Source organism: Peromyscus eremicus, unplaced genomic scaffold (genome assembly GCF_949786415.1).
Source record: "Peromyscus eremicus unplaced genomic scaffold, PerEre_H2_v1 PerEre#2#unplaced_1121, whole genome shotgun sequence".
Lineage (NCBI taxonomy): Eukaryota > Metazoa > Chordata > Mammalia > Rodentia > Cricetidae > Peromyscus > Peromyscus eremicus.
The window spans coordinates 40,443-65,792 of NW_026735356.1; the positions used below are offsets into that span (position 1 = coordinate 40,443).

The 25,350-nt window shown below is 49.8% G+C and overlaps 3 long non-coding RNA genes across 3 annotated transcripts; all 3 read left to right on the plus strand.

Annotated features, from left to right (window-relative positions):
- The first annotated feature begins 6,327 nt into the window (after window positions 1-6,327).
- Window positions 6,328-7,361, plus strand: LOC131901997 (uncharacterized). Its single transcript, XR_009376968.1, has 2 exons — window positions 6,328-6,539; window positions 7,199-7,361. It is a non-coding gene; the product is annotated as an uncharacterized LOC131901997 (long non-coding RNA).
- Window positions 7,362-12,332: 4,971 nt separating this feature from the next.
- Window positions 12,333-19,250, plus strand: LOC131901998 (uncharacterized). Its single transcript, XR_009376969.1, has 4 exons — window positions 12,333-12,405; window positions 15,497-15,575; window positions 15,896-16,162; window positions 19,174-19,250. It is a non-coding gene; the product is annotated as an uncharacterized LOC131901998 (long non-coding RNA).
- A 514-nt stretch (window positions 19,251-19,764) lies between these two features.
- On the plus strand, window positions 19,765-23,587 carry LOC131901999 (uncharacterized). The gene is made up of 3 exons (XR_009376970.1): window positions 19,765-19,837; window positions 22,928-23,006; window positions 23,327-23,587. It is a non-coding gene; the product is annotated as an uncharacterized LOC131901999 (long non-coding RNA).
- Window positions 23,588-25,350: the final 1,763 nt, after the last annotated feature.

The following is a 25,350-nucleotide window of genomic DNA, read 5'->3' on the forward strand; positions in this document are numbered from 1 at the left end:
GCTTGTATAGGAGCAGCTTATGGCTGGCCACATTGAGCCTTCCAACTCCCCTTGGAGTACACCTATATTTGCTATCAAAAAGAAGTCAGGAAAATGGAGGCTCCTTCAAGACTTAAGGGCAGTAAATAAGGTAATGAGGCCTATGGGGGCACTTCAGCCTGGATTGCCTTCGCCTGTGGCTATTCCTGTTAAATTTTACAAGATGGTCATTGACCTTAAAGATTGTTTCTTTACTATTCCCTTGCACCCCGAGGACAGAGCCTATTTTGCATTCAGCCTTCCCCGCCCCAATTTTCAGGGACCCATGCTTCGCTAACAATGGGCATGGCCAACAGTCTTACTCTGTGCCAGAAATTCGTGGCTCAGGCTATGGACCCTGTCAGACTTAATTGGCCCCAGATATATATCTTACATTACATGGATGACCTTCTCGCTGCACCTGACACCATCTCCCTTGAGCGATGTTTTCCAGAATTCAGTAGAGCCCTTAATGGACTGGGACTACAGATTGCTCCAGATAAGGTCCAAACCCAGGATCCTTTCAATTACCTGGGGTGGGAACTCCATTCAAACTGGGTCCTCCTTCCTTGCATCCAGTTACGCACTGACCATCTCCATACCCTAAGTGATTTCCAACAATTGCTCGGCCATATCCAATGGCTTAGGTCTTATCTTAAACTTCCTATGGATTCTCTCCTTCTCCTCTATGAGATCCTCCGGGGCAACCCTGACCCCACATCACCCTGGGTGCTTTCCCCTGCAGCCAATGAGGCTTTGATTCAGATAGACATTGCCATTAACCAACAGTCTTGCTTTCAGATTTCCTATGGCATACCTCTATATTTTATAGTTCTGCCCACACCACACACACCCACAGGAGTCTTTTGGCAACATGCTCTGTTGGGGACCGACTCCGGACAGCTGTGTCCTGAACTTTGTCAAGCCTTGACAGGAGGTTCCTGGCCTAACTGCAGGATATACGATTAGATAAACTTTCTGGAGCCTGTTAGTCGGCTGCAGGGGCCTAGGACCAAAGCGACCTCACCCTCCCTTAAGAATTTTCCATTCTCTTCATGCTTCCCCTGTTCCCCCTCCCTGCCTGAAGCCCTGTTTATAAGCCTCAACACCCAGTCAATAAACGAGACCTCGACGCAACTCAGACTGACTCTGTCTTCCTTTACGCGCCTGGTCTCCTTTCTCTCTCGCCCCCATTGATCTTTCAGGAGGTGCCTCCTCGGGTCTCATCAAATAACCTGGCCCGCGGGACCGGGCAAGTGGCGCCCGAACGTGGGGCTCGAGGCACGGTGACCTGCCGGACGACAGACAACAGAAGGGGCCCCGGAGAGGATCAGGGTAGAGACGCGCGGACCGCATCACTCGTGCAATGCGGGAGAGTCTTGAGGTAAGTATGTCATCCCATCGATCATGGGCAAAAATTTATCTAAAGAGGCTGTTTTTCTAAAGGAGATGAAAAGGTAATCTTAGGGAGAGAGGAATGAGAGTTAAGAAAAAGGATTTGATAAAATTCTTCCAATATGCGGAGGAGAAATGTCCCTGGTTAGTGATTAATGGACCAGGAATTCACCCTCTGACTTGGAACAAGGTTGGAAAAGATATTAACAAATTAATCAGAGACGGGGAAAATATCCCCGATGCCTTTTTTCGTTTTTATGGACTTTTGTTTTGTACCGGTCGATCGATTTGTACTTTGCAGGCTCTCACTGGGGCAGACGTGTCCGGACAGTGAACCTGGCGGCGAAGGGAGATGTCCCAGAGCCCTAAGGTCACCTCAGAGGTGACGATTTGGTTTAGGAGCATCTTTGGGTATTTTCCCCCATGGTGGGAGGAAGTGCAACTTTGTATTTTGTCCTGGGAAATTGTCAGAGCCATTTTGTGGGGTTTTTTTTTGTATGTTTTGTTGTGATCATTGTTACTTTACTCTCTTCTTCTCTTACAAGAAAAAAAGGTACATGTCTGACAGGGATGTGGAAGCCCCCTGATGTCTGTATGATCAAAACAGAGATCCTCGAGTCTGGATTGTTTTTGATGTGATTGAGCCTGGAGGGTTACCCTCCCCCTCCCAGAGCACATCAGGCTGTCATTGTTCTTGGAGCTTTGTTGGTTGTTTTGTTGGGGCAAAGTTTTTTCGTGTGCCCTTGGTCTTGTGTGTAATGTATTAATTATTCTTATTGTTGACTTGACTGTGACGGACCCTATGGGACAGTTCCCTTCTTCTCTACTAGACCTTTGCCTAGCCCACTGGAAGGATGTGTGAGCCACAATAGAGGGAACTGAGTTCCCCACCCCCACTCTTCGATTGAACTGAGATAAACAGGTAGCTCCTGCCAGATGGGGCTTGCATACTGCAGGAGGGGCTTGCTGGCTGTGAATGAGGCCATCATCTTAGTGCTGATGTTCCAGTTCTTGAATTGTCTGTGTAAATGTTATTTGTTTCTGTCTACTAACCTCCCTTATTTTCCTAGAGGAAGAGGAGGAGAGAGAGGCATAGCAAAGGCCACCTCCGTCCCTCCCTAGCTCTCTTGCTATCAGGACTGCAGCCAGCTGGCTGCTCTCAGGAGGGTGGGGGTGCGTGCTCTCGGTACAGGCGGGCAAAGACGGGAGCTCTGGACAGGGCAATGGGGACTGCCTGCAATTGACAAAAACTGTGTGAACACTAAAGAGAGAATCTGACCCTCCCTTCCTTTACTGTGAAAACTTCAAAGTCTCTTCTGCCAGCCAGCAGCTTCTCTTGTTAACCCTTCTCTGTCCTGATATTGCTTAAAAAGAAATATTAAATTACCAGTTCAAGATACTGGGAAAATTATGCTTTTGTTTCCACAGGAAAAATAAAAATTTACATGGTGTGAAACCTCAATAACCCCCTTTCCTCTATCCCCTATAGACAAAGAGGAGCCTAAACCAGGATTCCTAAGTGTAGATAAGAATTTAGACCCCTTTTTCCCAGGTGGCTTTATCAGCTACAGAAACTTAGAAAAACACAGAGTCAGAATATATGACCATCTGGCAGAGGCTAAGTGGTCATAAAACATCCCAAACTTCTCCAACCCCAGAGACAGCTCGTAAAACTCCTAGACACGGTTGTTTAACAAACAAGAAATAAAGATAACATGAAAAATTACTGATGTGAACCAGAAAGAAGGAAAGCTGTGAGAGATGAATTATGTGGTCTGTGCCTTTAAGAACTAGCCTCACAAAGAAAGGGCGTGCTCCTTCCACTCTCCCTGCTGTGCGTGAGAGATTTGGAACGAGCCCCCTGCCGAGGCTTGTAAACTTTGACTTCATCTGAATAAACCTTGCTTTTTGCATTCTGTACCTAAGTCTCCCCTTCTTTGGGGGCGAACTGGGCATAGCAATGGGTTTTGGTCATTTGAGTTCAGTGGGTTACAAATACTTGCCATCATTTAAGAGAATTGGTTTCAAATTATTGTTGGTTAAGATAAAATATAATATTTTTATAAAAATACGAAGGTTTGAGATATGAGGATAAAAGTTTAAATAAATGATTTTTTTGGTTTGAGAAAGCAGTTTAAGATATAAAAATTTAAAGGCTTAAGCGTGTCATGAGGATTTAAATATATGATATTTTGGGTCTAAATAAATAGCTTGAGATATAAAAATATAGAACTTTAAAGTTCAACTTTAAAGTTTAAATAAATTATAAGATTTAAATAAAGTTTATATAGGATATAAGATATGTAAGTTTGTAAAAATTCTCTTGTTAGATCTGTGTTAAGAAATCTTTAGGTGTTTGCTAAGTTAAATACATGCTAATGGTAGCCCTGTATAAGTTTGTAAAATAGATCTATAGAGTTCCTTTAAGAATATAAGCTTGCAAGAAGAATCTAAGGTAGTCCTGAGACATGTAGTAATAAGCTTGTAAGAAGTAAAGATGCTAGTTGTAAATGTAAGTTTAAATAAGAAATACGATGGAATGAACATAAAAAAATATGATAAGTACATAAAAAGTAATAAGAAATATATTTGCTAAAGTAGTTCTATAGTTTCCTTAAGGAATATAAATAAGTAGATGTTAATATGTTATATATGAGTTTGTAAAATGTTGAATGTGAATCTAATGCTTTGCAAGGCAAAAAAAAATGTTATATGTGAGTTTGTAAAATGTAAATGTTAAATGTGAATCTATTCTTAATATATATGGTTGAAAGAACCTGAGACACAGAAGGAAGTGTCCTAGTAGACTGCAAAGTAGTCAGTCTGAGTAGTTTTCAAAAGTTCCAGAAGCCACTAAGAAGCTAAGAATGGCAGACGCCAGAACCAGCACAAGGCATCCGCAGCTGAGATCCGTGGAAAATCGACACAACACAGAAAAACCTGAGCTAACATCAAAAACGGTGCGGTTTAGAATACTACTGTACCTAAAAAGGTCTCTGGCTTAAGAATAAGTTCAGAGACACTTGTTTGAACAAAAATTGTTAACTGCAAAAAGTTTTGGTTAAAAAAAAAATCTTTTCATATTTTGAAGTGAAAGCCTAATACCAGAATTTATTTCTTGTTTGAACTTTTTGAACTTAAAATGAGATAAAACTACAGAAAGATTTTGGTTCTGGATTTCTTCATATTTGGAAGGCTAGTACCAGAATTTATCATTTGAATTTAGGACTTAATGAACTGAACAATAGATTTCATTGCAATGGGACAATTTTGAGTTTACTTACAGTAATGACCCAGAAACTGTTTTCTGGGACTGGTTTTGTTACAAATGGAACTGTTTAAATGGAAAAGTTTGGGTTCCTCTAACTAGGTTTGAGATTTTGTTTAAAAAATTATAAAGAAAAGGAGGAGTTATGAGATTGAATTATGTTTGCAGAAACCTATTGATATTAATGTACCCTGGTTTTGTGGAGTTAAGGAAATATTTAAGTTTGATGTGAATACATTGAAGTTTTTCCTAAGTTCTGTTAGCAAGAAAATTCAAATGATTGAGTTAAAGTTGTAAGACGGAGAAAATTGTTAACTATATTTAGCACCATATATGCTAATTCAAATGGTTCTGTTAAGAGTTTGCTTTGAGTTGTAAGATTGAGAGAATTGTGACTATGTATAGCAATATTTATGTTAACCTGTTAATGGTAATGATGAAGCTAAGGGATTCTTTAAGTTTGTAGTCACCTTAAGAGTTTTTGGTTTAGAAAGGGCTTGAGGCAGCTAAGACTGGTGTAGTCACCTTGGACCTAATTCAAAAGAGAAATGCCATCTTTATCATCATCTACTCCCATACTGGGAGGTGTAACAGCTATGGAGATTGCTGTAAGCCATTAATAGTTATTTTTTTTTATATATTAAGAAAGGGGGACCTGTGGGAGCCCGTTGTCGGGTTCCTCGTGGCTTTACTCAGCAGGTCCGCATAGAGGATGATTAGACCATGGGCCTAAGTGCAGGTGTCTGGGATGGTCTGCACTTGGCTGTGCTGGGGGAGGAGGCCTTTTGCTCCACCCCTTGACTTCTCTATAAAAACCCTGGGGCAGAGACAGTCGGGCCCGTTTGAATAGGTTCCAGGCCCTCTTGAGGCTATCCTTTGTTTTCTATCTGTTTATCTCCGCGAGATTCTCCGCAATAAATCCTTCTATCTAATATTTCCTGCTGCTTGCACTCAAGAAAACTCTGGGGAACTGTGGGGGTGGTTGGGTAAACGCCCCACAGTTATTAGAATACGTAAAAGCAAGATATAATGGTCTGAGGATAAAAAAGGCTTAAATAATGATTTAAAAAAAAATGACTTGAGATATATAAAAAAAAAATGAAACATGTTTCAGATTTCTTTGTCTTGCTATTCTGCTGTTACATTGAGACTCCAAAGGGTCATAGTTGTAAAATTGTCTGTCTACTCTACAGGTATGAATGAAAAATGTGGCCACATGTATGTTTGGTTTTGAATGTCTGAGTTTGCGTGTCCTTTGTGTTAAGGAATACAAGTTAATACTAGTCATCTGGCTATTCAGATACTAGTTTAAAGCATAAACTGTTCTATTTAAATAAAAAAAAACCTAAGAGATATATTTGACTAATATATCTATAGGAGAACAAATTGGCCTGGTTATTGTTACCAAACTTAGAGATATTTTCAGGATTAGGCCTAGATTTGTTTGGCTCAGATACATTTAATAGATAATGGTCCTCAAACCTGTCAAAGATCTGATGAATATGGCATTTACATTATTTGATAAAAAGCTTACTATAGCAAACAGAGACTCCGAGCTCCCCAGCTCCTAGATATGACTCCCAAGGTCTCCAAAGAAGATATGGAACAATGACAAGAAGATGCCACCTGAATTGCGGATGACACCGACCACTGGGCAAGACGCTCTGACTCAACACCTGCTGCCAGGGATGTGGCATAGAAGAATGGACAAATGAGACACTGACAAGATAAGGTCAGTCTTTCTCCTCCACAGGGAGAATTTCACATTATGGGCCCAGCAGCCAAGACTGATGCTGTCCTGACACCTGTCCTGCCAACACTATGAAGACTATAGGAGCCTGGGATGATGGCAGTCTGGGTAATGGATAGTCTCTGTTGTTTTTAAATAGATTTAAAAGTCTGTACTCAGGTAGAGTCTATCCTCAGATCTTTGATAACATTGATGACTGGGCTAGCTATACTTTTGTCAGTTTAGTAATTGTTTGATCAATGGATTAATTAATTAAAGAGAATAAAAAAAATAAAGCTAATAAGGAGGAGAATAAAGCTGGGAAATGGAAGGCTGAGAGACACTGCCAGCCGCCACGATGACAAACAGCATGTGAAGATGCCGGTAAGCCACGAGCCACATGGCAAGGTATAGATTTATAGAAATGAATTAATTTAAGCTATAAGAACAGTTAGCAAAAAGCCTGCCACGGCCATACAGTTTGCAAGCAATATAAGTCTCTATGTTTACTTGGTCGGGTCTGAGCGGCTGTGGGACTGGCAGATGAGAGAGACTGGTTCTGACTGTGGGCCAGGCAGGAAAACTTTAGCTACAAGTCTCTTTAAAAAAGATAAACAGATTCTAAATATAGACTTACAGATGCTTTTCATTGGGCCAAAGAAATTTCAGTTCAATATGGATTTCAGGGCAAATTGATAATACTACAATTACTAAGACTATGGGTCTAAAAGTTCCAAATAAGTTTGTAAGTTTTAACTCCTGTTCCTAGTTTATATCTATCTCAACAGGTTTCCACTTGGCTGACAGATACATCCAAGCATCATTTGCTGGTGACAACCTACTGCAAATGACTATGAGCCCTGAACTTGCTGAAAGCTGATATGGACCAATTCAGCCGATACGCATACCATCTCTTCAGCTGGTCAATAAAACATTCCCTCTTGTCTTTGACTAACATTCTGGCTTTCCAGGACCTTGATAACAACGTCCCAATGTCAGCAGGAAGTAATTATAGAAGAGAAAACATCGTCCCTGTTTCCCTCCCACCCTGGAATGTTAGATCAAAAGGGAATTTCTTGTCATAGGGAACCTGAGATAAAGTTCCAAGTTCCTTGAGGATAAGGAACTCTGTCAGCCATCATAAGGCTTTTGGCCTTGTGCTTCTGCTAATTACTGTTGGCTCTTATATTACTGATGTCTTAACTAAATGATGATTCATGTCTGGGTACCACTAAACTGAGGATGCTAGAATTCCAATATCCACCTCTGAACCCATGACACACTTGCAGATGGCAAAAACTAAATAAGGGGAAGCTCGCTTTGCCATTGATAATGGGAAAACTCTTATGTTCTGGTCCAATTAGTCTCCGATATGGAATTCTTTGAGCAGAGAAGCAGATACACTCGAGAACCTGTGTCTATGACTATTGCCCTCTTGTTAGGTATTGGGGCATCACTGCAGGAATTGGTACAGGAACTACTGCTCTCGTGCAGAGCAACCACCTTATGCAGTTACAAATGGCTATGACTACTGACCTAGAGGCCATAGAAAGATCCATTTCTGCTCTGGAGAAATCTTTAACCTCGCTCTTTGAGGTTGTGTTACAAAACATAAGAGGTCTGGATTTACTATTTTTAAAGGAGGGGGGATTAAGTGCAGCCTTGAAGGGAGAATGCTGCTTTTATGCCGACCACACTGGTATTGTCAGGGAATCGATGGAAATATTAAGGGAAAGGCTGGCTCAAAGCAAAAGGGAGTTTGAAAATCAGCATGGGTGGTTTGACCTTCGGTCCCTGGGTCTTTCAGCAGTTGACTCGGTTTATCAAAAATCAGATTGATTCGGCCTTACCACAACACGTCTTGATTCATTATCACGGAGTAGATTCCGAGGAGGCCGGCCAGGAGCCCCATCAAGGACTCAGATTCAGTGTCCTAAGGCCCTAACGTCCCCACGGTCCTGCTAGAGGGTACACAATGACGGGAATAGTACAGGGCCCACGCCGGAGACAACAGCATACAGAGTTCGCCCGAGACCGGCTCAACACGGCATGCTGCCGAGCGTGGGAAGCCCCCTGTGTAGCCTAAGACAGGGACTCTCTCGGACCTTAGCCACCCCGACCACATGGACTTGATCCATTTTTGAGAAAAGAGGGGGAACTGTTGGGGACCGATTCCGGACAGCGGTGTCCTTACTTTATCAAACCTTACAAAAGCAGGAAGTTCCTGGCCTAACCTCAGGCTGTACAACTTCCTGGAGTACCTGCTAATCAGCCAGCTGCAGGGGCCTGGGACCAAAGTGACCTCACCCTCCCTTAGGAATTTTCCATCCTTCTCTCCATGCTTCCCCTGTCCCCCCTCCCTGCCTGAAGCCCTGTTTATAAGCCTCAACACCCAGTCAATAAACGAGACCTCGACGCAACTCAGACTGACTCTGCCTTCCTTTACGTGCCTGGTCTCCTTTCTCTCTCAACCCCATTGATCTTTCAGGAGGTGCCTCCCGGGTCTTATCAAATAACCTGGCCTGCGGGACCGGACAGTAGACAGCCACTGGATATCTGAAAGCTGCTGTGTGTGTGTGTGTGTGTGTATGTGTGTGTGTGTGTGTGTGTGTCTGTGTGTGTCTGTGTGTCTGGGGTGAAGGCTGGGCTAGGGCAGGGATGCAGCTGTTAGAATACCCTGGTTTGGCAGCTAGGGGGCGATGCTCTGCCCCTGAACACCAACCCCATTATTATGTTTCCTTGGCTCCTCCCCTATAGTCCAGATGTGGTTTGTGGAGGACTTCCTTAGGGTGTGGCTCAGACTCTCAAGTGAGCCTGCCCCCACATCCACACACTCTCCACTTGGCCCCCTCCATGACACCCTCCACCACCTGCCCTCTCTCCCTGCACCCCACCATACCCTCAGGCAGGGCCTTAAGGGGCTGGCAAAAAGCCCAGTGTGTCAGGGAAGTGCAGTGCATGGAGGTTACAATGGAGGAACCAGTTAAAGTCTGTTACCCCCATCTACACACCACACCCTCACCTTCTGCACACCACTGAATCCCTAGCAGCAGCCCTAGAGTGGCATGTCTGTCCAGTCCTAGCCTAGATGGTTGTCCTCCATCTTGGAGCTTTGGCTTTTTTTTTTTTTTTTTCTTTGTGAAGGGCGGAGAGAGAGCACCCTTCGCCCTTGGCCCTTGGCATTCTCGGTGCCCTGCTGCCATCCTGCGGATTCAGTTTGCCAATTCCTCCAGCAGGTCCCTGTGCTACCCTGGAAATGGAGGCATGCCGCCTAGGGAAGGGCTCTCGCCTGGGTCTGCCAGGACCAAAGCGATTCTCTGGCCCACTCCATGACCAGGAGAGCTGGAGGAGGAAGCAGGGTCCAGATGACCGGCTCCGGGTGGGCGACACGTGGCTGGCTTGCGGTTCATGGAAGCACAGCCTCCCGGGTCCTGTGGCCTCCATGTCTGGGAGCAGGAGAGGACCTCTCCGCAGGGCATTGTGCAGCCTGGGCTGCATGGGGGTGGTTGTGTGGAACTTTTCCTGCCTCCGTGCCAGCCCGCCTGCCCTTACGGTGGTGCACAAGGCCACACCGGGACCCCCTAGCTTTTGTCTGAGCCTCCCTAGCAGTATCCACAGCTCACTTCCGGAGACCACACAAACTCTGCCCTGCATCTCTGGGAGGTGCTCAGGGTCTCAGGCCTGGTTGCTAGCCACCTTGGCCAAATGTCTGTCATCCATTTATCTCCTCCTGCCATCCCCTCTCCTCTCTGGCTGCCTGGACTTCTCTCTGGCTTGCCTTTTGTTTCTTTTACAACTGGATTTTCTCTTGAGTTGTGCTACAGGTTGAATTTAGGCACTGGGACCTGTTAGAAAAGGTTCCAGCTCCAGAGCCACATCCCCAGATCCCTGTAAGGGATCTGGAACCCTCAACTCCCCAATCATCATCCTATCCAACCTGATTGTTCGTACCCAGTATGGCAGTGTGGTGGCTCAAGGTGAATTCCAGTAGAAGCATCCAGAACAGGGTTTGGACTCAGGGGTGCTCACAAAGAGGCCAGGCAGGACTTAGGTACCATAGTGGCCAGGTTTCACAGCCCGTGCTTCCCCTGACAAGCCTCCTCTGTGTCATTCAGGACACACATAGTCCTGTCTTCTCCTGCCTAGCTTCATTTGCATTAAACCCAGGAAGAACTCCCACCATCAAAGGTCCAAAAGCCCCTTGTCCTGCATTCTCATGTCCAGACATCATCTCAGCAGGAAGAATACTTAGAGAAGGCTCTGAAATTAACAGAGGGCACTATCTGGAGTCGTACAACTGCTAAGCATGCAGGAGCGCTTTTGTGTGTGTGTGTGTGTGTGTGTGTGTGTGTGTGTGTGTGTGTGTGTGTGCGTGTGTGTGTGTATACCTGGGATTATTGTGGCCCAGTACTGTGAGAAGTCATAGCAGTGCCTGAGAGGCACAGTATGTACGAGTTATGGTCGTCAGCTCTAGGATGTAGAGGAAGGACAGGTTTGCATGTAGGGAAGCCTTTTAGGGCTCCATCCTTCAGATCCAGCTCAGGTGAGTACAAGGTTGGGAGTGGTGCTTCGTGTGTGTGGATTAGGGCTCAGGGGCATGCCAGAGCGTGGTTGGTAAGAGCATTGTGTAGGAAGCATTGGGAAGGTGGCAGTACCGTCCTTTAAAGTGGCCTGACAGGCAGGTCCATGAAGTCAGGTCCTCCACACCCACCCCCATCACCAGGAAGCTCCCTTCTTAGCCACAGCAAAAGTCTCCAGGAAGCTTTGTAGAGAGGGAGATTTGGAAGAGCATAGACAGGCTTGTCTCCAGGTGGCAGGGAGAGTGATTTTCTTCTAGGCTTCATCATGGAAGATGTCAGCAGTGTGGAGGAGAGCCTCTGGAGACTTTCAGTGCTCATTGAAGGAAGGCTTCCTGTTGAGGTGTGCAAACCATTTCCCTACTGAACATGGCCTAGCTACCCTGGATACCAGGGATGGGACTGTACATAGGAGCGAGGGACAGAGAAAGACAGAGATAGAGGTGGAGGTGGAGGTAGAGGAGGATAGATAAATGAGAGAGAGAGAAAGTAAGGCGAGAGCAAATGAGAATCTGCCTGTGGGGTGTTGGGTGTTCTCTAGTTTGTTGGTGTTTTTTTTTTTTTTTCATGCAGGCTGGTGGGCAGACCCACTCTGTCTGTGGACACTTTTTTCTGTTCCATGGGTCTGGGCCCGTGGAGAGAAATTTGTGTGAGGACACCTGGAATGTTTAGGGAAATCCATAAGGACACACAGGGTGGGTGTGTGCTGTAGGCATCCTGGTGTTAAGAGTGAGAATTGCTTCTTGTCCCTCAGATTCTATGTTACCTGTCCTCGGTCCACTTGGAATCTCTTGAGAGAGCCGAGTCCTATGTGTTCCTAGGCCCTGCCACAGGTAGGTGGGTGTCCACAGAGGATACAGAGAGTTCCATGCCTGACAGGGTCTTGGGCAAGTTAGAGAATGGAAAGAGAAGTTTCCTGAGTGGTGCCTGGTATTTGGTGTAGGGTAGGGTCGGGAGGTGGGAGGTTAGGGGTGGGAGGTAGAGGTCTGTGCAGAGGAGAGAGATTGTGACAGAGGTGGACGTAGGTCAGAATGGTTGCCTGGTGCTGCCTAGGAGACGGTTAAGGTGGGGGCCTGGGCCCAGGGTTTGGTAGGGCAAGAGGGCAGGTGGGTGCGATGTTTTTTCTTTTGATGTGTTCTTGTCTTCACCTCAGGGACCTGGACGCCCTGCCTGTTGAGGCAAGGTTGTGGATGTGCCAGGCCTTATGGTCCCTGCTTTGCATGATGTGGGGCAGCATTCATCTGAACGCTCATCACTACCAAGGCCAAGGTTTTGGAAGGAAGTCCTTCTTCTCCCAACTTAGAATTAGACTATCGTATTTGGGACACGGGACTAAGGCCGCTGACTGCATCCCTTACAAGCATACACAGCTGCCTGCCCTTTTGCCTTGTGTCCATCCTGGAGCGGCCTTCTGCAAGGTGGGAAGCCCGAGCTGGGTCTAGGGTCCCAGTGAGTTGGGTGGTCGTCTCCCTTGGTGTAACATCTTCCATCCCACTGCCTTAGAAGAACCGGGTACAGCCTTGGAGGCCCCTCTTGCCGGGCCACCTTGACCTGGAAGCTTGGGTCAGCAGACCCAAGGCCATACCGGAAGGTGTACTGGTCACCCTGGTGGGTGGAGTCATGTAGACAGCCACTGGATCTCTGAAAGCTGCTGTGTGTGTGTGTGTGTGTGTGTGTGTGTGTGTCTGTGTGTCTGTCTGTGTGTCTGTGTGTGTGTCTGTGTGTCTGTGTGTGTGTGTGTGTGTGTGTCTGTGTGTGTGTCTGTGTGTTTTTCTGTGTGTCTGGGGTGAAGGCTGGGCTAGGGCAGGGATGCAGCTGTTAGAATACCCTGGTTTGGCCGCTAGGGGGCGATGCTCTGCCCCTGAACCCCAACCCCATTATTATGTTTCTTTGGCTCCTCCCCTATAGTCCAGATGTGGTTTGTGGAGGACTTCCTTAGGGTGTGGCTCAGACTCTCAAGTGAGCCTGGCCCCACATCCACACACTCCCCACTTGGCCCCCTCCATGACACCCTCCACCACCTGCTCTCTCTCCCTGCACCCCACCATACCCTCAGGCAGGGCCTTCAGGGACTGGCACAAAGCCGAGTGTGTCAGGGAAGTGCAGTGCATGGAGGTTACAATGGAGGAACCAGTTAAAGTCTGTTACCCCCATCTACACACCACACCCTCACCTTCTGCACACCACTGAATCGCTAGCAGCAGCCCTAGAGTGGCATGTCTGTCCAGTCCTAGCCTAGATGGTTGTCCTCCATCTTGGAGCTTTGGCTTTTTTTTTTTTTTTTTTTTTGCTTTGTGAAGGGCGGAGAGAGAGCACTCTTCGCCCTTTGCCCTTGGCATTCCCGGTGCCCTGCTGCCATCCCGCGGATTCAGTTTGCCAATTCCGCCAGCAGGTCCCTGTGCTACCCTGGAAATGGAGGCATGCCGCCTAGGGAAGGGCTCCCGCCTGGGTCCCCCAGGACCAAAGAGGTTCTCTGGCCCGCTCCATGACCCAGGAGAGCTGGAGGAGGAAGCAGGGTCCAGATGACCGGCTCCAGGCGGGCAAAACGTGGCTGGCTTGGGGTTCACGGAAGCACAGCCTTCGGGGTCCTGTGGCCGCCATATCTGGGAGCAGGAGAGGACCTCTCCGCAGGGCATTGTGCAGCCTGGGCTGCATGGGGGTGGTGGTGTGGAACTTTTCCTGCCTCTGTGCCAGCCCGCCTGCCCTGACTCGGTGGTGCACAAGGCCACCCCGGGACCCCCTAGCTTTTGTCTGAGCCTCCCTAGCAGTATCCACAGCTCACTTCCGGAGACCACACAAACTCTGCCCTGCATCTCTGGGAGGTGCTCAGGGTCTCAGGCCTGGTTGCTAGCCACCTTGGCCAAATGTCTGTCATCCATTTATCTCCTCCTGCCATCCCCTCTCCTCTCTGGCTGCCTGGACTTCTCTCTGGCTTGCCTTTTGTTTCTTTTACAACTGGATTTTCTCTTGAGTTGTGCTACAGGTTGAATTTAGGCACTGGGACCTGTTAGAAAAGGTTCCAGCTCCAGAGCCACATCCCCAGATCCCTGTAAGGGATCTGGAACCCTCAACTCCCCAATCATCATCCTATCCAACCTGATTGTTCGTACCCAGTATGGCAGTGTGGTGGCTCAAGGTGAATTCCAGTAGAAGCATCCAGAACAGGGTTTGGACTCAGGGGTGCTCACAAAGAGGCCAGGCAGGACTTAGGTACCATAGTGGCCAGGTTTCACAGCCCGTGCTCCACCTGACAAGCCTCCTTTATGTAATTCAGGACACACATAGTCCTGTCTTCTCCTGCCTTGCTTCATTTGCATTAAACCCAGGAAGAACTCCCACCATCAAAGGTCCAAAAGCCCCTTGTCCTGCATTCTCATGTCCAGACATCATCTCAGCAGGAAGAATACTTAGACAAGGCTCTGAAATTAACAGAGGGCACTATCTGCAGTCCTACAACTGCTAAGCATGCAGGAGCGTTTTGTGTATGTGTGTGTGTGGTTTTTTTTTTTTTTTTTTTTTTTTTGTGTGTGTGTGTGTGTGTGTGTGTGTGTGTGTGTGTGTGTACCTGGGATTATTGTGGCCCAGTACTGTGAGAAGTCATAGCAGTGCCTGAGAGGCACAGTATGTATGAGTTATGGTTGTCAGCTCTGGGATGTAGAGGATTGACAGGTTTGCATGTAGGGAAGCCTTTTAGGGCTCCATCCTTCAGATCCAGCTCAGGTGAGTACAAGGTTTAGAGTGGTGCTTCGTGTGTGTGGATTAGGGCTCAGGGGCATGCCAGAGCCTGGTTGGTAAGAGCATTGTGTAGGAACCATTGGGAAAGTGGCAGTACCGTCCTTTAAAGTGGAATGACAGGCAGTTCCATGAAGTCAGGTCCTCCACACCCACCCCCATCACCAGGAAGCTCCCTTTTTAGCCACAGCAAAAGTCTCCAGGAAGCTTTGTAGAGAGGGAGATTTGGAAGAGCATAGACAGGCTTGTCTCCAGGTGGCAGGGAGAGTGATTCACTTCTAGGCTTCATCATGGAAGATGTCAGCAGTGTGGAGGAGAGCCTCTGGAGACTTTCAGTGCTCATGGAAGGAAGACTTCCTGCTGAGGAGTGAAAAGCATTTCCCTACTGAACATGGCCTAGCTAACCTGGATACCAGGGTTGGGACTGTACATAGGAGCGAGGGACAGAGAAAGACAGAGCTAGAGGTGGAGGTGGAGGTAGAGGAGGATAGATAAATGAGAGAGAGAGAAAGTAAGGCCAGAGCAAATGAGAATCTGCCTGTGGGGTGTTGGTTGTTCTCTAGTTTGTTGGTGTTTTTTTTTTTTTTTTCATGCAGCCTGGTGGGCAGACCCACTCTTTCTGTGGACACTTTTTTCTGTTGCATGGGTCTGGGCCCGTGGAGAGAAATTTGTGTGAGGACACGTGGAATGTTTAGGGAAATCCATAAGGACATACAGGGTGGGTGTGTGCTGTAGGCATCCTGGTGTTAAGAGTGAGAATTGCTTCTTGTCCCTCAGATTCTATGTTACCTGTCCTCGGTCCACTTGGAATCTCTTGAGAGAGCCGAGTCCTGTGTGTTCCTAGGCCCTGCCACAGGTAGGTGGGTGTCCACAGAGGATACAGAGAGTTCCATGCCTGACAGGGTCTTGGGCAAGTTAGAGAATGGAAAGAGAAGTTTCCTGAGTGGTGCCTGGTATTTGGTGTAGGGTAGGGTCGGGAGGTGGGAGGTTAGGGGTGGGAGGTGGAGGGCTGTGCAGAGGAGAGAGATTGTGACAGAGGTGGACGTAGGTCAGAATGGTTGCCTGGTGCTGCCTAGGAGACGGTTAAGGTGGGGGCCTGGGCCCAGGGTTTGGTAGGGCATGAGGGCTGGTGGGTGCAATGTTTCTTCTTTTGATGTGTTCTTGTCTTCACCTCAGGGACCTGGACGCCCTGCGTGTTGAGGCAAGTTTGTGGATGTCCCGGGCCTTATGGTCCCTGCTTCGCATGATGTAGGGCAGCATCCATCTGAACGCTCATCACTACCAAGGCCAAGGTTTTGGAAGGAAGTCCTTCTTCTCCCATCTTAGTATTAGGCCATCGGATTTGGGACACGGGACTAAGGCCGCTGACTCTGCATCCCTTACAAGCATACACAGCTGCCTGCCCTTTTGCCTTGTGTCCATCCTGGAGCGGCCTCCTGCAAGGTGGGAAGCCCGAGCTGGGTCTAGGGTCCCATTGAGTTGGGTGGTCGTCTCCCTTGGTGTAACACTTTCCATCCCACTGCCTTAGAAGAACCGGGTACAGCCTTGGAGGCCCCTCTTGCCGGGCCACCTTGACCTGGAAGCTTGGGTCAGCAGACCCAAGGCCATGCTGGAAGCTGTACTGGTCACCCTGGTGGGTGGAGTCATGTAGACAGTCACTGGATCTCTGAAAGCTGCTGTGTGTGTGTGTGTGTGTGTGTGTGTGTGTGTGTGTGTGTGTGTGTCTGGTTCTGTGTGTGTGTCTGTGTGTGTCTGTGTGTCTGGGGTGAAGGCTGGGCTAAGGTAGGGATGCAGCTGTTAGAATACCCTGGTTTGGCAGCTAGGGGGCGATGCTCTGCCCCTGAACCCCAACCCCATTATTATGTTTCTTTGGCTCCTCCCCTATAGTCCAGATGTGGTTTGTGGAGGACTTCCTTAGGGTGTGGCTCAGACTCTCAAGTGAGCCTGCCTCCACATCCACATACTCCCCACTTGGCCCCCTCCATGACACCCTCCACCACCTGCCCTCTCTCCCTGCACCCCACCATACCCTCAGGCAGGGCCTTCAGGGGCTGGCACAAAGCCGAGTGTGTCAGGGAAGTGCAGTGCATGGAGGTTACAATGGAGGAACCAGTTAAAGTCTGTTACCCCCATCTACACACCACACCCTCACCTTCTGCACACCACTGAATCCCTAGCAGCAGCCCTAGAGTGGCATGTCTGTCCAGTCCTAGCCTAGATGATTGTCCTCCATCTTGGAGCTTTGGCTTTTTTTTTTTTTCTTTGTGAAGGGCGGAGAGAGTGCACCCTTCGCCCTTGGCCCTTGGCATTCTCGGTGCCCTGCTGCCATCCCGCGGATTCAGTTTGCCAATTCCACCAGCAGGTCCCTGTGCTACCCTGGAAATGGAGGCATGCCGCCTAGGGAAGGGCTCCCGCCTGGGTCCCCCAGCACCAAAGTGGTTCTCTGGCCCGCTCCATGACCCAGGAGAGCTCCAGGAGGAAGCAGGGTCCAGATGACAGGCTCCAGGCGGGCAAAACGTGGCTGGCTTGGGGTTCACGGAAGCACAGCCTCCCGGGTCCTGTGGCCGCCATGTCTGGGAGCAGGAGAGGACCTCTCCGCAGGGCATTGTGCAGCCTGGGCTGCATGGGGGTGGTTGTGTGGAACTTTTCCTGCCTCCGTGCCAGCCCGCCTGCCCTTACGGTGGTGCACAAGGCCACACCGGGACCCCCTAGCTTTTGTCTGAGCCTCCCTAGCAGTATCCACAGCTCACTTCCGGAGACCACACAAACTCTGCCCTGCATCTCTGGGAGGTGCTCAGGGTCTCAGGCCTGGTTGCTAGCCACCTTGGCCAAATGTCTGTCATCCATTTATCTCCTCCTGCCATCCCCTCTCCTCTCTGGCTGCCTGGACTTCTCTCTGGCTTGCCTTTTGTTTCTTTTACAACTGGATTTTCTCTTGAGTTGTGCTACAGGTTGAATTTAGGCACTGGGACCTGTTAGAAAAGGTTCCAGCTCCAGAGCCACATCCCCAGATCCCTGTAAGGGATCTGGAACCCTCAACTCCCCAATCATCATCCTATCCAACCTGATTGTTCGTACCCAGTATGGCAGTGTGGTGGCTCAAGGTGAATTCCAGTAGAAGCATCCAGAACAGGGTTTGGACTCAGGGGTGCTCACAAAGAGGCCAGGCAGGACTTAGGTACCATAGTGGCCAGGTTTCACAGCCCGTGCTTCCCCTGACAAGCCTCCTCTGTGTCATTCAGGACACACATAGTCCTGTCTTCTCCTGCCTAGCTTCATTTGCATTAAACCCAGGAAGAACTCCCACCATCAAAGGTCCAAAAGCCCCTTGTCCTGCATTCTCATGTCCAGACATCATCTCAGCAGGAAGAATACTTAGAGAAGGCTCTGAAATTAACAGAGGGCACTATCTGGAGTCGTACAACTGCTAAGCATGCAGGAGCGCTTTTGTGTGTGTGTGTGTGTGTGTGTGTGTGTGTGTGTGTGTGTGTGTGCGTGTGTGTGTGTATACCTGGGATTATTGTGGCCCAGTACTGTGAGAAGTCATAGCAGTGCCTGAGAGGCACAGTATGTACGAGTTATGGTCGTCAGCTCTAGGATGTAGAGGAAGGACAGGTTTGCATGTAGGGAAGCCTTTTAGGGCTCCATCCTTCAGATCCAGCTCAGGTGAGTACAAGGTTGGGAGTGGTGCTTCGTGTGTGTGGATTAGGGCTCAGGGGCATGCCAGAGCGTGGTTGGTAAGAGCATTGTGTAGGAAGCATTGGGAAGGTGGCAGTACCGTCCTTTAAAGTGGCCTGACAGGCAGGTCCATGAAGTCAGGTCCTCCACACCCACCCCCATCACCAGGAAGCTCCCTTTTTAGCCACAGCAAAAGTCTCCAGGAAGCTTTGTAGAGAGGGAGATTTGGAAGAGCATAGACAGGCTTGTCTCCAGGTGGCAGGGAGAGTGATTTTCTTCTAGGCTTCATCATGGAAGATGTCAGCAGTGTGGAGGAGAGCCTCTGGAGACTTTCAGTGCTCATTGAAGGAAGGCTTCCTGTTGAGGTGTGCAAACCATTTCCCTACTGAACATGGCCTAGCTACCCTGGATACCAGGGATGGGACTGTACATAGGAGCGAGGGACAGAGAAAGACAGAGATAGAGGTGGAGGTGGAGGTAGAGGAGGATAGATAAATGAGAGAGAGAGAAAGTAAGGCGAGAGCAAATGAGAATCTGCCTGTGGGGTGTTGGGTGTTCTCTAGTTTGTTGGTGTTTTTTTTTTTTTTTCATGCAGGCTGGTGGGCAGACCCACTCTGTCTGTGGACACTTTTTTCTGTTCCATGGGTCTGGGCCCGTGGAGAGAAATTTGTGTGAGGACACCTGGAATGTTTAGGGAAATCCATAAGGACACACAGGGTGGGTGTGTGCTGTAGGCATCCTGGTGTTAAGAGTGAGAATTGCTTCTTGTCCCTCAGATTCTATGTTACCTGTCCTCGGTCCACTTGGAATCTCTTGAGAGAGCCGAGTCCTATGTGTTCCTAGGCCCTGCCACAGGTAGGTGGGTGTCCACAGAGGATACAGAGAGTTCCATGCCTGACAGGGTCTTGGGCAAGTTAGAGAATGGAAAGAGAAGTTTCCTGAGTGGTGCCTGGTATTTGGTGTAGGGTAGGGTCGGGAGGTGGGAGGTTAGGGGTGGGAGGTAGAGGTCTGTGCAGAGGAGAGAGATTGTGACAGAGGTGGACGTAGGTCAGAATGGTTGCCTGGTGCTGCCTAGGAGACGGTTAAGGTGGGGGCCTGGGCCCAGGGTTTGGTAGGGCAAGAGGGCAGGTGGGTGCGATGTTTTTTCTTTTGATGTGTTCTTGTCTTCACCTCAGGGACCTGGACGCCCTGCCTGTTGAGGCAAGGTTGTGGATGTGCCAGGCCTTATGGTCCCTGCTTTGCATGATGTGGGGCAGCATTCATCTGAACGCTCATCACTACCAAGGCCAAGGTTTTGGAAGGAAGTCCTTCTTCTCCCAACTTAGAATTAGACTATCGTATTTGGGACACGGGACTAAGGCCGCTGACTGCATCCCTTACAAGCATACACAGCTGCCTGCCCTTTTGCCTTGTGTCCATCCTGGAGCGGCCTTCTGCAAGGTGGGAAGCCCGAGCTGGGTCTAGGGTCCCAGTGAGTTGGGTGGTCGTCTCCCTTGGTGTAACATCTTCCATCCCACTGCCTTAGAAGAACCGGGTACAGCCTTGGAGGCCCCTCTTGCCGGGCCACCTTGACCTGGAAGCTTGGGTCAGCAGACCCAAGGCCATACCGGAAGGTGTACTGGTCACCCTGGTGGGTGGAGTCATGTAGACAGCCACTGGATCTCTGAAAGCTGCTGTGTGTGTGTGTGTGTGTGTGTGTGTGTGTGTCTGTGTGTCTGTCTGTGTGTCTGTGTGTGTGTCTGTGTGTCTGTGTGTGTGTGTGTGTGTGTGTCTGTGTGTGTGTCTGTGTGTTTTTCTGTGTGTCTGGGGTGAAGGCTGGGCTAGGGCAGGGATGCAGCTGTTAGAATACCCTGGTTTGGCCGCTAGGGGGCGATGCTCTGCCCCTGAACCCCAACCCCATTATTATGTTTCTTTGGCTCCTCCCCTATAGTCCAGATGTGGTTTGTGGAGGACTTCCTTAGGGTGTGGCTCAGACTCTCAAGTGAGCCTGGCCCCACATCCACACACTCCCCACTTGGCCCCCTCCATGACACCCTCCACCACCTGCTCTCTCTCCCTGCACCCCACCATACCCTCAGGCAGGGCCTTCAGGGACTGGCACAAAGCCGAGTGTGTCAGGGAAGTGCAGTGCATGGAGGTTACAATGGAGGAACCAGTTAAAGTCTGTTACCCCCATCTACACACCACACCCTCACCTTCTGCACACCACTGAATCGCTAGCAGCAGCCCTAGAGTGGCATGTCTGTCCAGTCCTAGCCTAGATGGTTGTCCTCCATCTTGGAGCTTTGGCTTTTTTTTTTTTTTTTTTTTTGCTTTGTGAAGGGCGGAGAGAGAGCACTCTTCGCCCTTTGCCCTTGGCATTCCCGGTGCCCTGCTGCCATCCCGCGGATTCAGTTTGCCAATTCCGCCAGCAGGTCCCTGTGCTACCCTGGAAATGGAGGCATGCCGCCTAGGGAAGGGCTCCCGCCTGGGTCCCCCAGGACCAAAGAGGTTCTCTGGCCCGCTCCATGACCCAGGAGAGCTGGAGGAGGAAGCAGGGTCCAGATGACCGGCTCCAGGCGGGCAAAACGTGGCTGGCTTGGGGTTCACGGAAGCACAGCCTTCGGGGTCCTGTGGCCGCCATATCTGGGAGCAGGAGAGGACCTCTCCGCAGGGCATTGTGCAGCCTGGGCTGCATGGGGGTGGTGGTGTGGAACTTTTCCTGCCTCTGTGCCAGCCCGCCTGCCCTGACTCGGTGGTGCACAAGGCCACCCCGGGACCCCCTAGCTTTTGTCTGAGCCTCCCTAGCAGTATCCACAGCTCACTTCCGGAGACCACACAAACTCTGCCCTGCATCTCTGGGAGGTGCTCAGGGTCTCAGGCCTGGTTGCTAGCCACCTTGGCCAAATGTCTGTCATCCATTTATCTCCTCCTGCCATCCCCTCTCCTCTCTGGCTGCCTGGACTTCTCTCTGGCTTGCCTTTTGTTTCTTTTACAACTGGATTTTCTCTTGAGTTGTGCTACAGGTTGAATTTAGGCACTGGGACCTGTTAGAAAAGGTTCCAGCTCCAGAGCCACATCCCCAGATCCCTGTAAGGGATCTGGAACCCTCAACTCCCCAATCATCATCCTATCCAACCTGATTGTTCGTACCCAGTATGGCAGTGTGGTGGCTCAAGGTGAATTCCAGTAGAAGCATCCAGAACAGGGTTTGGACTCAGGGGTGCTCACAAAGAGGCCAGGCAGGACTTAGGTACCATAGTGGCCAGGTTTCACAGCCCGTGCTCCACCTGACAAGCCTCCTTTATGTAATTCAGGACACACATAGTCCTGTCTTCTCCTGCCTTGCTTCATTTGCATTAAACCCAGGAAGAACTCCCACCATCAAAGGTCCAAAAGCCCCTTGTCCTGCATTCTCATGTCCAGACATCATCTCAGCAGGAAGAATACTTAGACAAGGCTCTGAAATTAACAGAGGGCACTATCTGCAGTCCTACAACTGCTAAGCATGCAGGAGCGTTTTGTGTATGTGTGTGTGTGGTTTTTTTTTTTTTTTTTTTTTTTTGTGTGTGTGTGTGTGTGTGTGTGTGTGTGTGTGTGTGTGTACCTGGGATTATTGTGGCCCAGTACTGTGAGAAGTCATAGCAGTGCCTGAGAGGCACAGTATGTATGAGTTATGGTTGTCAGCTCTGGGATGTAGAGGATTGACAGGTTTGCATGTAGGGAAGCCTTTTAGGGCTCCATCCTTCAGATCCAGCTCAGGTGAGTACAAGGTTTAGAGTGGTGCTTCGTGTGTGTGGATTAGGGCTCAGGGGCATGCCAGAGCCTGGTTGGTAAGAGCATTGTGTAGGAACCATTGGGAAAGTGGCAGTACCGTCCTTTAAAGTGGAATGACAGGCAGTTCCATGAAGTCAGGTCCTCCACACCCACCCCCATCACCAGGAAGCTCCCTTTTTAGCCACAGCAAAAGTCTCCAGGAAGCTTTGTAGAGAGGGAGATTTGGAAGAGCATAGACAGGCTTGTCTCCAGGTGGCAGGGAGAGTGATTCACTTCTAGGCTTCATCATGGAAGATGTCAGCAGTGTGGAGGAGAGCCTCTGGAGACTTTCAGTGCTCATGGAAGGAAGACTTCCTGCTGAGGAGTGAAAAGCATTTCCCTACTGAACATGGCCTAGCTAACCTGGATACCAGGGTTGGGACTGTACATAGGAGCGAGGGACAGAGAAAGACAGAGCTAGAGGTGGAGGTGGAGGTAGAGGAGGATAGATAAATGAGAGAGAGAGAAAGTAAGGCCAGAGCAAATGAGAATCTGCCTGTGGGGTGTTGGTTGTTCTCTAGTTTGTTGGTGTTTTTTTTTTTTTTTTCATGCAGCCTGGTGGGCAGACCCACTCTTTCTGTGGACACTTTTTTCTGTTGCATGGGTCTGGGCCCGTGGAGAGAAATTTGTGTGAGGACACGTGGAATGTTTAGGGAAATCCATAAGGACATACAGGGTGGGTGTGTGCTGTAGGCATCCTGGTGTTAAGAGTGAGAATTGCTTCTTGTCCCTCAGATTCTATGTTACCTGTCCTCGGTCCACTTGGAATCTCTTGAGAGAGCCGAGTCCTGTGTGTTCCTAGGCCCTGCCACAGGTAGGTGGGTGTCCACAGAGGATACAGAGAGTTCCATGCCTGACAGGGTCTTGGGCAAGTTAGAGAATGGAAAGAGAAGTTTCCTGAGTGGTGCCTGGTATTTGGTGTAGGGTAGGGTCGGGAGGTGGGAGGTTAGGGGTGGGAGGTGGAGGGCTGTGCAGAGGAGAGAGATTGTGACAGAGGTGGACGTAGGTCAGAATGGTTGCCTGGTGCTGCCTAGGAGACGGTTAAGGTGGGGGCCTGGGCCCAGGGTTTGGTAGGGCATGAGGGCTGGTGGGTGCAATGTTTCTTCTTTTGATGTGTTCTTGTCTTCACCTCAGGGACCTGGACGCCCTGCGTGTTGAGGCAAGTTTGTGGATGTCCCGGGCCTTATGGTCCCTGCTTCGCATGATGTAGGGCAGCATCCATCTGAACGCTCATCACTACCAAGGCCAAGGTTTTGGAAGGAAGTCCTTCTTCTCCCATCTTAGTATTAGGCCATCGGATTTGGGACACGGGACTAAGGCCGCTGACTCTGCATCCCTTACAAGCATACACAGCTGCCTGCCCTTTTGCCTTGTGTCCATCCTGGAGCGGCCTCCTGCAAGGTGGGAAGCCCGAGCTGGGTCTAGGGTCCCATTGAGTTGGGTGGTCGTCTCCCTTGGTGTAACACTTTCCATCCCACTGCCTTAGAAGAACCGGGTACAGCCTTGGAGGCCCCTCTTGCCGGGCCACCTTGACCTGGAAGCTTGGGTCAGCAGACCCAAGGCCATGCTGGAAGCTGTACTGGTCACCCTGGTGGGTGGAGTCATGTAGACAGTCACTGGATCTCTGAAAGCTGCTGTGTGTGTGTGTGTGTGTGTGTGTGTGTGTGTGTGTGTGTGTGTCTGGTTCTGTGTGTGTGTCTGTGTGTGTCTGTGTGTCTGGGGTGAAGGCTGGGCTAAGGTAGGGATGCAGCTGTTAGAATACCCTGGTTTGGCAGCTAGGGGGCGATGCTCTGCCCCTGAACCCCAACCCCATTATTATGTTTCTTTGGCTCCTCCCCTATAGTCCAGATGTGGTTTGTGGAGGACTTCCTTAGGGTGTGGCTCAGACTCTCAAGTGAGCCTGCCTCCACATCCACATACTCCCCACTTGGCCCCCTCCATGACACCCTCCACCACCTGCCCTCTCTCCCTGCACCCCACCATACCCTCAGGCAGGGCCTTCAGGGGCTGGCACAAAGCCGAGTGTGTCAGGGAAGTGCAGTGCATGGAGGTTACAATGGAGGAACCAGTTAAAGTCTGTTACCCCCATCTACACACCACACCCTCACCTTCTGCACACCACTGAATCCCTAGCAGCAGCCCTAGAGTGGCATGTCTGTCCAGTCCTAGCCTAGATGATTGTCCTCCATCTTGGAGCTTTGGCTTTTTTTTTTTTTCTTTGTGAAGGGCGGAGAGAGAGCACCCTTCGCCCTTGGCCCTTGGCATTCTCGGTGCCCTGCTGCCATCCCGCGGATTCAGTTTGCCAATTCCACCAGCAGGTCCCTGTGCTACCCTGGAAATGGAGGCATGCCGCCTAGGGAAGGGCTCCCGCCTGGGTCCCCCAGCACCAAAGTGGTTCTCTGGCCCGCTCCATGACCCAGGAGAGCTCCAGGAGGAAGCAGGGTCCAGATGACAGGCTCCAGGCGGGCAAAACGTGGCTGGCTTGGGGTTCACGGAAGCACAGCCTCCCGGGTCCTGTGGCCGCCATGTCTGGGAGCAGGAGAGGACCTCTCCGCAGGGCATTGTGCAGCCTGGGCTGCATGGGGGTGGTTGTGTGGAACTTTTCCTGCCTCCGTGCCAGCCCGCCTGCCCTTACGGTGGTGCACAAGGCCACACCGGGACCCCCTAGCTTTTGTCTGAGCCTCCCTAGCAGTATCCACAGCTCACTTCCGGAGACCACACAAACTCTGCCCTGCATCTCTGGGAGGTGCTCAGGGTCTCAGGCCTGGTTGCTAGCCACCTTGGCCAAATGTCTGTCATCCATTTATCTCCTCCTGCCATCCCCTCTCCTCTCTGGCTGCCTGGACTTCTCTCTGGCTTGCCTTTTGTTTCTTTTACAACTGGATTTTCTCTTGAGTTGTGCTACAGGTTGAATTTAGGCACTGGGACCTGTTAGAAAAGGTTCCAGCTCCAGAGCCACATCCCCAGATCCCTGTAAGGGATCTGGAACCCTCAACTCCCCAATCATCATCCTATCCAACCTGATTGTTGTACCCAGTATGTCAGTGTGGTGGCTCAAGGTGAATTCCAGTAGAAGCATCCAGAACAGGGTTTGGACTCAGGGATGCTCACAAAGAGGCCAGGCAGGACTTAGGTACCATAGTGGCCAGGTTTCACAG